Below are 8,553 nucleotides of genomic sequence, written 5' to 3' on the forward strand. Positions count from 1 at the left end.
TGGGGGTGGTATACAGAACAGCCCTATTTGGTAGAAGACCAGTTCCATATTATGGCAAGAACAGATCACAATAAGCAAGAGAAACGTTCAGTCCATCATTACTTTAAGACATGAAGACCAGTCAATTCCGAAGTAAATGTCTAGATACTTTGAAAAAGTATCTATCAAAGTGCAGTCGCCACAAACACATCAAGCGCTATGATGAAAACTGGCTCTCATGAGGACCGCCCCAGGCAAAGGAAGACCCCACGATGTTACCTCATGGCTGAAGGGATACTAGTTTCATTAGAGTTACAGCCTCATAAATTGGTCCTACATTAGACTGCAACCTCAGATTGCGAGTTTCAAGTAACAGAAACATCTTCCAACATCAACGTTTCAGATTGAGGGAATCGCGTGGAACTTTGAGGCCCTTCATGGTCAAATCCTTGCAAAGAAAACACTACTAAAGGACACCAACAAGAGAAGAGACTTGCTTGAGCCAAAGAAACACAAGCAGATGACATTAGACCGGGGAAATTTGTCCATATTTGAGATTTTTGTTCTAAACTGCGTGTCTTTGTGAGAACACAGAGTAGGTGAATGACTCGACTCTCCGCATGTGTGGTCCCACCGTGAAGCATGGAGGGAGAGTGTGATGGCGTGGGGGTGCTTGCTGGTGAACACGTCTGTGATTTATTTTAATTCAAGGCTACACTTTAACCCATCATTGGACTACAGCAGCATTCTGCGTGACTAATAGCCCATCCCATTCTGCGTTTGAGCTTAGTGGGCGATCATGTGTTTTCAATTGACAATGGACCCAAAAACACCTCCAGGGCTTAACTGTAAGGGCTATCCTTGACCAAGAGAGTGTGGAGTGCTGCATCACGAGGATAGGCTGGGCGTCTCTTCTTTCCAGCTAATCACCCGGACCTCAACCCACTTGATGCATAGTGTGGATCTGAGATTGGACTGCAGAGTGAAGCAAACACAGCATGCCACCAACCAAACCGTCGCTCAGCACCTATGATAGGAGCTCCCTTCCAAGACTGTTGTTGTAAAAGCATTCCTCACTGAAGCTGGGCATTTGAGAGTTGCCAAGATCGCTGCTATAAGCCATTTCAGTAAAGCCCAAACACTCAGTGCGTATATGTCCCCTATTTTGAAAGAATCAAAATCATAAAAATTCCATATTCTGGAGTTGGTTTAACACTATTTTTGGTTTACTACCATGATTCCCATATGTGTGACTCATAGTTTTTGATGTCTTCACTCATTATTCTCACAATGTAGAACAATTAGAGTTTATAAAATAAAGGAGAAACCCATTGAATGAGTTTGGTGTCCAAACTTTTGACTGGTACTGTATTTAAATTATATTTGAGTTCTGTGGTATGAATTTACATCTGCCAAATGCCTTTTATGACGATTTGCCCTGGTAAGACCACTGCACTACGTTCCTCTTGACCCATTGAATACCATTCAAAAGTTCTAGAAAACAAAACTAAAATCAACTTCAAAAGGCGTGCCTAACCTATGTCACTGGAAACTCAACGATCCGATACTCACATCGCATAGCCAGCTCATATATGAATGACCTTCTCTCAAATCTACCCCTCATTTGACATCACACGATCCAGAATCGCACCAGTCATACACATGTGTCAATTAACTAGTGAAGAAGCCCCACAGCACGGAGTGGTCCCACTCCCAGCCAAACCCCATCAATCTAGAGGGGGGGGGGAAAAACACCAAGGACAACAACAAAGGTTAATGTACTCAGGGAAGAAAACAGCACGGTGAGAGAAAAAGCAACTGGGGACCACCGACAAGGCATACATTGACAGACAACGGAATGATGCATGCAAACAGGCCTTTCTGGAACTCCGCCAAGGGTTCTTCGCCTGATCATATAATTCCCCCCCTGCTCGTCATTCAGCTTTATCCATTTTTATCAGTGTTACTTTCCAACCGTGCTTTCTGTTTTATCTATTGACAACATTCTTTATGGCGGAAACACCTGTAGTGTCAATGCGTGGCCACTGACTTTGGTGTAATTGTTTCAAGATGACCAGTGTTTTCTGGTCTATAAACACTTTGGTCCAGTGGGAGGTTGTCTCTGTGGGAGTAATAACGATTAGGCACCTCAGGTCTCGTAGGGTTAGAACGCCAACTGAAACAACCTGCAGCCAGAGATGATTTAAAATAGGCTGGGCTCAGCAAACCATCATCACTTCAGCGCTTTACTAAAGGCAGAGAATTAAACCGTCTCCACCATGATAAAGGTCAGCCCTCATTGGGCACAAAAGTGGGCATTTTCCCCAGTCGAAAGTGCTGTTTGGTTGGACTGGTCCCACTGTTCGCCTTCGCCGAGGCCATTTAGGGGCTGTGTGGAAAAGCGCAAGAGATCGAATTTGTAATCCGGGGACAGCTGGGGTCCTCATTCATCGCTGTCAGGGCCAGACGCTAACAGAGAGGGCACGCGATTGGGAGCTCGCAGTGAACCAGACACTCCCACTCGGCTCGCCCCCTAACCAGAGCAGACCGCCATTAACCGCGAAGAATAATGGCGCTGCCAAGGTGGAAAAATGACATCACCTTTAGCTTCACCTGGAGGATTGGAATAAACTCTTGTTGTCTGATATGATTGTGGTTGAATTCCAGGGCTGGAGTGTCCTAAATCTTCCCTTGTGGATGAATGGTGGGTAAACCTTGGGAGCCCAGGTTGTACATGTCGTAGGATCACGGTGGAATCACGAATTGTCCTAATCAATTCTCTTCGGATTTCCATGCCAGTACCAAGTGGTGTCTATATGGTGATACATTTTGATGAGGTTTTAATTAAGGATTAATTTGGTCATTTAGGTTGATGTGGATTTTTAAGACATCGGATAAATAATATAAATGAATTTCTTAAAAGCTTGACCCAAGCCGCAAACCCCTAGAGAGGAATGTCTAAAATCAACATACAGCTAATGCATGTACATCATGGGTATATTAAAAACAGCACCCACACCCTTGCCTAGCAAGCAGGAAGATATTGTGCTGCTGATTTCCCGGCGTTTAGAGGAAAGATGGCATGGCAAGGTGAATGGTGAATCCTCCCTCCACCCGGTCTTCCCTCGATAGCATCCCTCCCACCCCTCCTCCACCATTCTGTCTCCGAGGCCTACGCACACAGCCACAAACTCCCTGCGCTCATCAAACCTTGAGCTGCAACCAAAGTCAGCAGCTTCCCTGCGTTACCCAAGCTCGAGTTGCTTAGGTACCTCCAGCGAGCGCGTACTGAGGTAAACAAAAAAAAAATCGGGATGTTGTACAGATGGAACAGGTTAATTACCACAGGCGCTGCATGCGTTCACACAAAATTACTAACGTTCTATCTGGAATGCAGATATTAGATAGAGAAAAAACTGTGCAGCACACTGGCAGATTCAAAGGAAAATGAATGCCAAATTCAAACTAAAATATTGATTCCGTAGACTCACTTTTACTCACGCTAGAAATTGATAGATATCCTCTGACCTCCCCTCCCGTGCTTCAAGATTCCAGGGCTCCAGGATTGCTTTCAACTGGAAGTATCCCTATGACAAAACATGGGTTAAGGAATGAACATCAGAGAGAATGATTTTGAGATTCCAATTTATTTTGAATTCCTGACGTCATTATCAGAAGCCATGCTGTACACAGATTCGCAAACTGTCCTCTATATTGAGCCACCCAAACACTCCACTAGACAATACCATTCAAATTCTATTTGAGCCTCATGAAAGCTTGGAAGCCAAGATGGCGCCCATTCAAACTACTACAACTGAGTGATTCTCACCAGGTTGCCATGACGAATGGTGGCCTGGCATGAGGCGAGTCCTGGCTCATTTGCCCAGGGTGAACTGCCAGGCCGCAGGGGGGCTGGGCCCGTAGAACAGTCAAAGCAGTGGCCCTCCGCAGCGGTGCTCCAGCTCGTTACTCTGCAGTCACTACACCCTTTCATCTGAACCAAGGTAAAGTCAGAGGTCCAGAGGTTAAGGAGGAGTCATGTTCTCTTCATTGGTTTGTTCTGGTTTGGTTTATGTTCAGACCCATAGACCTAGCTCAGTACCTCCTGTAGGTGGATGTTGCCAAATCATAGGAGGCTCCTGACAGCGCTCCCCTCCATCTCTCTGGAAGTGATCATGTTGAGGGTGAGGCAGGGGGCGACCTCAGGAGCTCCAAGAAGTGGCCACTGATCCTGGCAGGACACTGTTTCATGGCCAGAAAGACACAGTCGACTCCAACACAAAACGTAGAAGCTGAAGAGAGAAGAGTTTAAGTGAGGGAGTGACAGAAAGTCGGATTAGTTCTCACCGAAAAAATGTGGAGTTGTTAACGATTATCACGATTAGGTCATTGGAGACAGAGGGAACACAAACTGAGTAGCTTTCTGTTCCGCTATCGACAGACATGTTGTACACTATTTAACTGTCTAGGGAAGAGAGTCATTCTTATTGTGACCGCTTGAGGGATACAGTGTCGTTAAAAGGGAGGTATCTGAAACGTATCGCCAAATAGGAACGGTATACCCCAGACTATAGAGTATATTTGTAACTTCAATGGTATTAGTCAAGCCAGAGTATTTCAATAGGTTATTGTCTGCTAATCTTTATGCTAATGCTTTTCTTCCAATCTGCCCCCGACTGACACAGTGAAGTCGTAATGATCAAAGATAACGCGGAAGACGATCAATATTAATAACACCTTCTCTCTGTATTTCTTAAAAACTGCCATCCGATCCCAGAGGGCTAAAGGTACCTCGACATTTCCTCCCGAGAAGATTTTTCAAAAGTTAATTTCATGTTGCAGCAGCTTTGCCTTGCTGCTGGGGAGGAGTTAGAGAGAGAGCCTTTGCTCCAGGTGAAAGAGAGCGAGAAAAGATGGTGCATATTTGAAGTTAAGGGAGGAAGAGGGGCAGAGGATTAAATTACTCACATAACCAAAGTCTCCAGGAAAACTCTCTCTCTCCCTAGCTTTATTGATTGGTCCCAATTTTGGAAGAGTGAACAATTCCAGGACAGAGAGAAAAGTCAGAAGAGCCTGAAGAAAGCGCCAACTGAACTGTATCTCCTCGCCATCCCCCTTTCAAGCCATGAAAGTCTTGAAGACATTCAATGTGCTCGCCAATGGCACGGATGGATGCACCTGGTGCTCGCCAGGTAGCAAATATCACAATAGTGACAAAGATTAGGCATCCCTCAGTACTGGCTGGGGCGTTGTAGATTGAAGGAGCTTGCAGTCTAAATTGCCTTATGATTCATTGTTGCTTATTTCTCCTAAACCACCAATTGAAGTTAACATTTACACAACGGACACCATCAAATTTCATTCCTGTCAAAGAAAGTAACTCCACTCAATTGCCCTGTGATGATTTCAAGAGAACGCAATCTACCTTAAAACCTCCATACCTCAATGTGACTACCATATGTGTTCAGGGGAGAGGCCCAGAGCAATAAGGTGGTTTTATTAAACAGATAGTATCTGTGGGGCAGTCTCAGAGAGTCTGGGTGGTCACACAACACACACACACACACACACACCACACACACACCACACACACACAACACAACACACCACACACACACACACACACACACACACACCACACCAGCACACACACACACCACCCACACACCACACACACACACACACAACAACACACACACACACACACACACACACCAGTACTTGGCAGGAGTTTAATTAGGAGCAGAGGAGGAAGCTGACCTCTTGAGGGGCATATCAGACAGCTTGCCCGGCCAGTTCATAAAAAACACCTGCAGTTTCACAATTGGACCACTTGACTGAGCACCACACTGCAAGAGGGATGCGCGCCCCGACCCAGTTAGCGATACACAGCGAAATAAACCACACTCAGCAGGCAGGTAAACCTACACGCTCAAAGTTTTCTACCGAGAAGCTCAAAGTCTGCTGTCCACCTTACTTCAGCTACTGTATACCGCTGGGAAAACCTGAGGAACATAGCTGAACACAAGACATAGTTGCTCCTTAATAAACACAGGACATAGTGCTCAGGTTTGACAGAAATTAACTGCAAACGAGGTGAGGGCATAAGAAACAGGTGTGTCGATACTGTTGATACAGCTGGTTCCTCCATGTGTTTCCCAGCCGTGCCTGGCTTGCCTGACAGCTGATTTGAAGTGGCAGTTGATCACTTTCTGCATCACAGCCACACTGAAACACACTCCTGGCCACCGCAACATTCACAATTCACCCAGAAGTGGCTGTCAGGAAGTATAGCAGGGACTCATAGAATCACCGTCAGTCATAACAGGCAGGGCAGGCTAATGTGACAGAGGGCAGCAGTGGTGGTGTCCTGGAAGCAGCCATCAGACTGAAGTGAAGCAGGCAGCGTCCAAATAACCCACCCCCGTCCGTCCTGGTCCGGAGGAACGCAGAGCGGACAGGTCACATACGTGCAGCAAAAATAATGGGCCAAATATCGGTCAGTGTGGAGAAGGACAGGAAGAGCCCTGCGGGCAGAGCAAGAGGGATGCTGTGCAGTGTGGATGACGATCAACAATGCAAGGGAGGGAAAGGGGCGGCAGGGCATGGGAAGGGATCAAATGGTGAAAGGGAAAAGGTACGGGGCAGCCCAGCCAGAGTAGAAAAATGGTGCACAAGATGTATAATTTTCAGAAGGTGTGGCGTCCAGAAAGTAACAGACCAATGGGGCGTCAGTCACAGCTGGATACATTAACACTAATCAGGTGTCAGGGACGGCGGCTTCGGTTCTTGACCATCTTATTAAAGTGTGATATGTCTGACTTGTTCCCCGTTGATGAAAGCAACACTGTTTCACTACGTAGTGGATCACTCTCTGACTACTGTGCGTTGTTTTTCTGTGTATGCCCCAGAGGCTGGACTTTGGTCATAGTCGTGCGGTCGTAGCCCTGCGCTTGTAGGCCGAGGCAGTAGAAGTAACCTGAAGGAACGGCCCGACGGAGCATAAGTAGGCAGGACGATACTAACAGAGAGAAAAGATGGCGCTCTCAAGACATCCTGACATACTCTCTTTACTCGAGAAAAGGCCAACGGACGCAGGCCACCATACTACAGCCCACATTAGAGTGCCACGGTTGGACGAGTGCTGTTAAGGTGAGGAGAGGGTGAGGGTGAGAAGGGAGAGAGATGTGAAGGAGAAGACATCGGCCGTGGAAACGGGCATGCGGAGGGAGGTCCGTGAGGCGAGGAGAGAAAGAGGCCGACCACGGCTGAAGAGTGAGGAGAGGTCAGAGCGAGGGCGTCAGTAGGAGTGCGGAGGGAATCGAAGAGAGTGAGCAGGAGAGAAGAGGAGGCACTCGAGAGGAGTAGTAGATAAAGGAGGAGCAGAAGAGGAGTAAGAGGGAGTTAGAGCTGCGCGCGCGAAGAGGAGGGTGAAGGGAGGGAGAGAGAGGACTCGAAATCGCAAGCCCGTCAGGGACAGACGAGCAGGTGATCGAAGGAGGGGTTGTGAAGCAAGAAAGAAGCGTCGGAGGAGCGAGACGGTAAGCGGTGCACGACAATATGAGCATGTGAGGGTCGCAGAGGTAGCGACAGCGCCAAACGAGCAAATATGCGAGGAAGAGAGGGGTGAGGAGGGAGAGAGAGGTGAAGGAAGAGAGGGGTGAGGAGGGAGAGAGAGGTGAAGGAAGAGAGGGGTGAGGAGGGAGAGAGAGGTGAAGGAAGAGAGGGGTGAGGCTGGATGGGGTGAGAGTGGTGGGAATTGACTTACTGTAGCAGGGAGAACTTTTAAGAACAGAACAAAAAGTGATATATTTGTTGAGGACACGTATCAAAGGATCTGATAGCACCCGGTCACCATATCTGATTCTATTGAGCTGTGTGTGTGTGTGTGTGAGTGCGTGCGTGTGTGCGTGCGTGCGCACGCTTCTCAGCAACAGATAACGCTCTCAACCACAGAGGGAAGACGAGTGTCTATCACCACTCTCAACAGGGTTGCTAATGAGCTGTCACAGGGCAATGGTGTTGCTAGGCACATTCCCATAGCTATCCTCTCGTCTCACATCTTCACAGAGCTGCAGAGTAAGAAATGAAACAACCTTGGAGACATGATAATCTCCCTTGACCTCCTTTAAATTGTGCCCAAGAAAGGCATGTTTTCCAGACTCAGTTTGTTGTCCATGTCGCAGCGCTAACTTTAATTCTCCTCCTCTTTGTCCATTTTCTTCATCCTCATCTTCTCCCCTGTTCTATCATCCTCCTCTTCATAACCTACTCTCCCTCTTCCTACTCCCCTCCCATCATCCTCCCCTCTTCTCCCTCTCTCGTAGGGAGATAGAGGAGGTCTGTTGACCCTCCAGAAGAGGTGGACATCATTCCTAAAGGCCACACTGGTGTGTTCGCTGCCAGAATACAACTTACACTTCAACGTGTTGAGGAGTATTTACACGCTGCCGGGACACACACCTCACGACACACTCTTCTACGGCGTCTTCGGTCCCGAGTGGTGAGTAATAGTAGTGGTAGTAGTACTAGAACTTTATATTGAGAGGAGAGGAGAGGGCTATTTTAATGAAT

At 47.4% G+C, this 8,553-nt stretch overlaps 1 pseudogene; it reads left to right on the forward strand.

The window, feature by feature from the left end:
* LOC112071053 (semaphorin-4G-like) overlaps window positions 1-8,553 on the forward strand; it is a 47,089-nt pseudogene that overhangs the window by 19,611 nt on the left and 18,925 nt on the right.

The sequence above is a fragment of the Salvelinus sp. IW2-2015 genome, unplaced genomic scaffold, assembly GCF_002910315.2.
Source record: "Salvelinus sp. IW2-2015 unplaced genomic scaffold, ASM291031v2 Un_scaffold1502, whole genome shotgun sequence".
Classification (NCBI taxonomy): Eukaryota; Metazoa; Chordata; class Actinopteri; order Salmoniformes; family Salmonidae; genus Salvelinus; species Salvelinus sp. IW2-2015.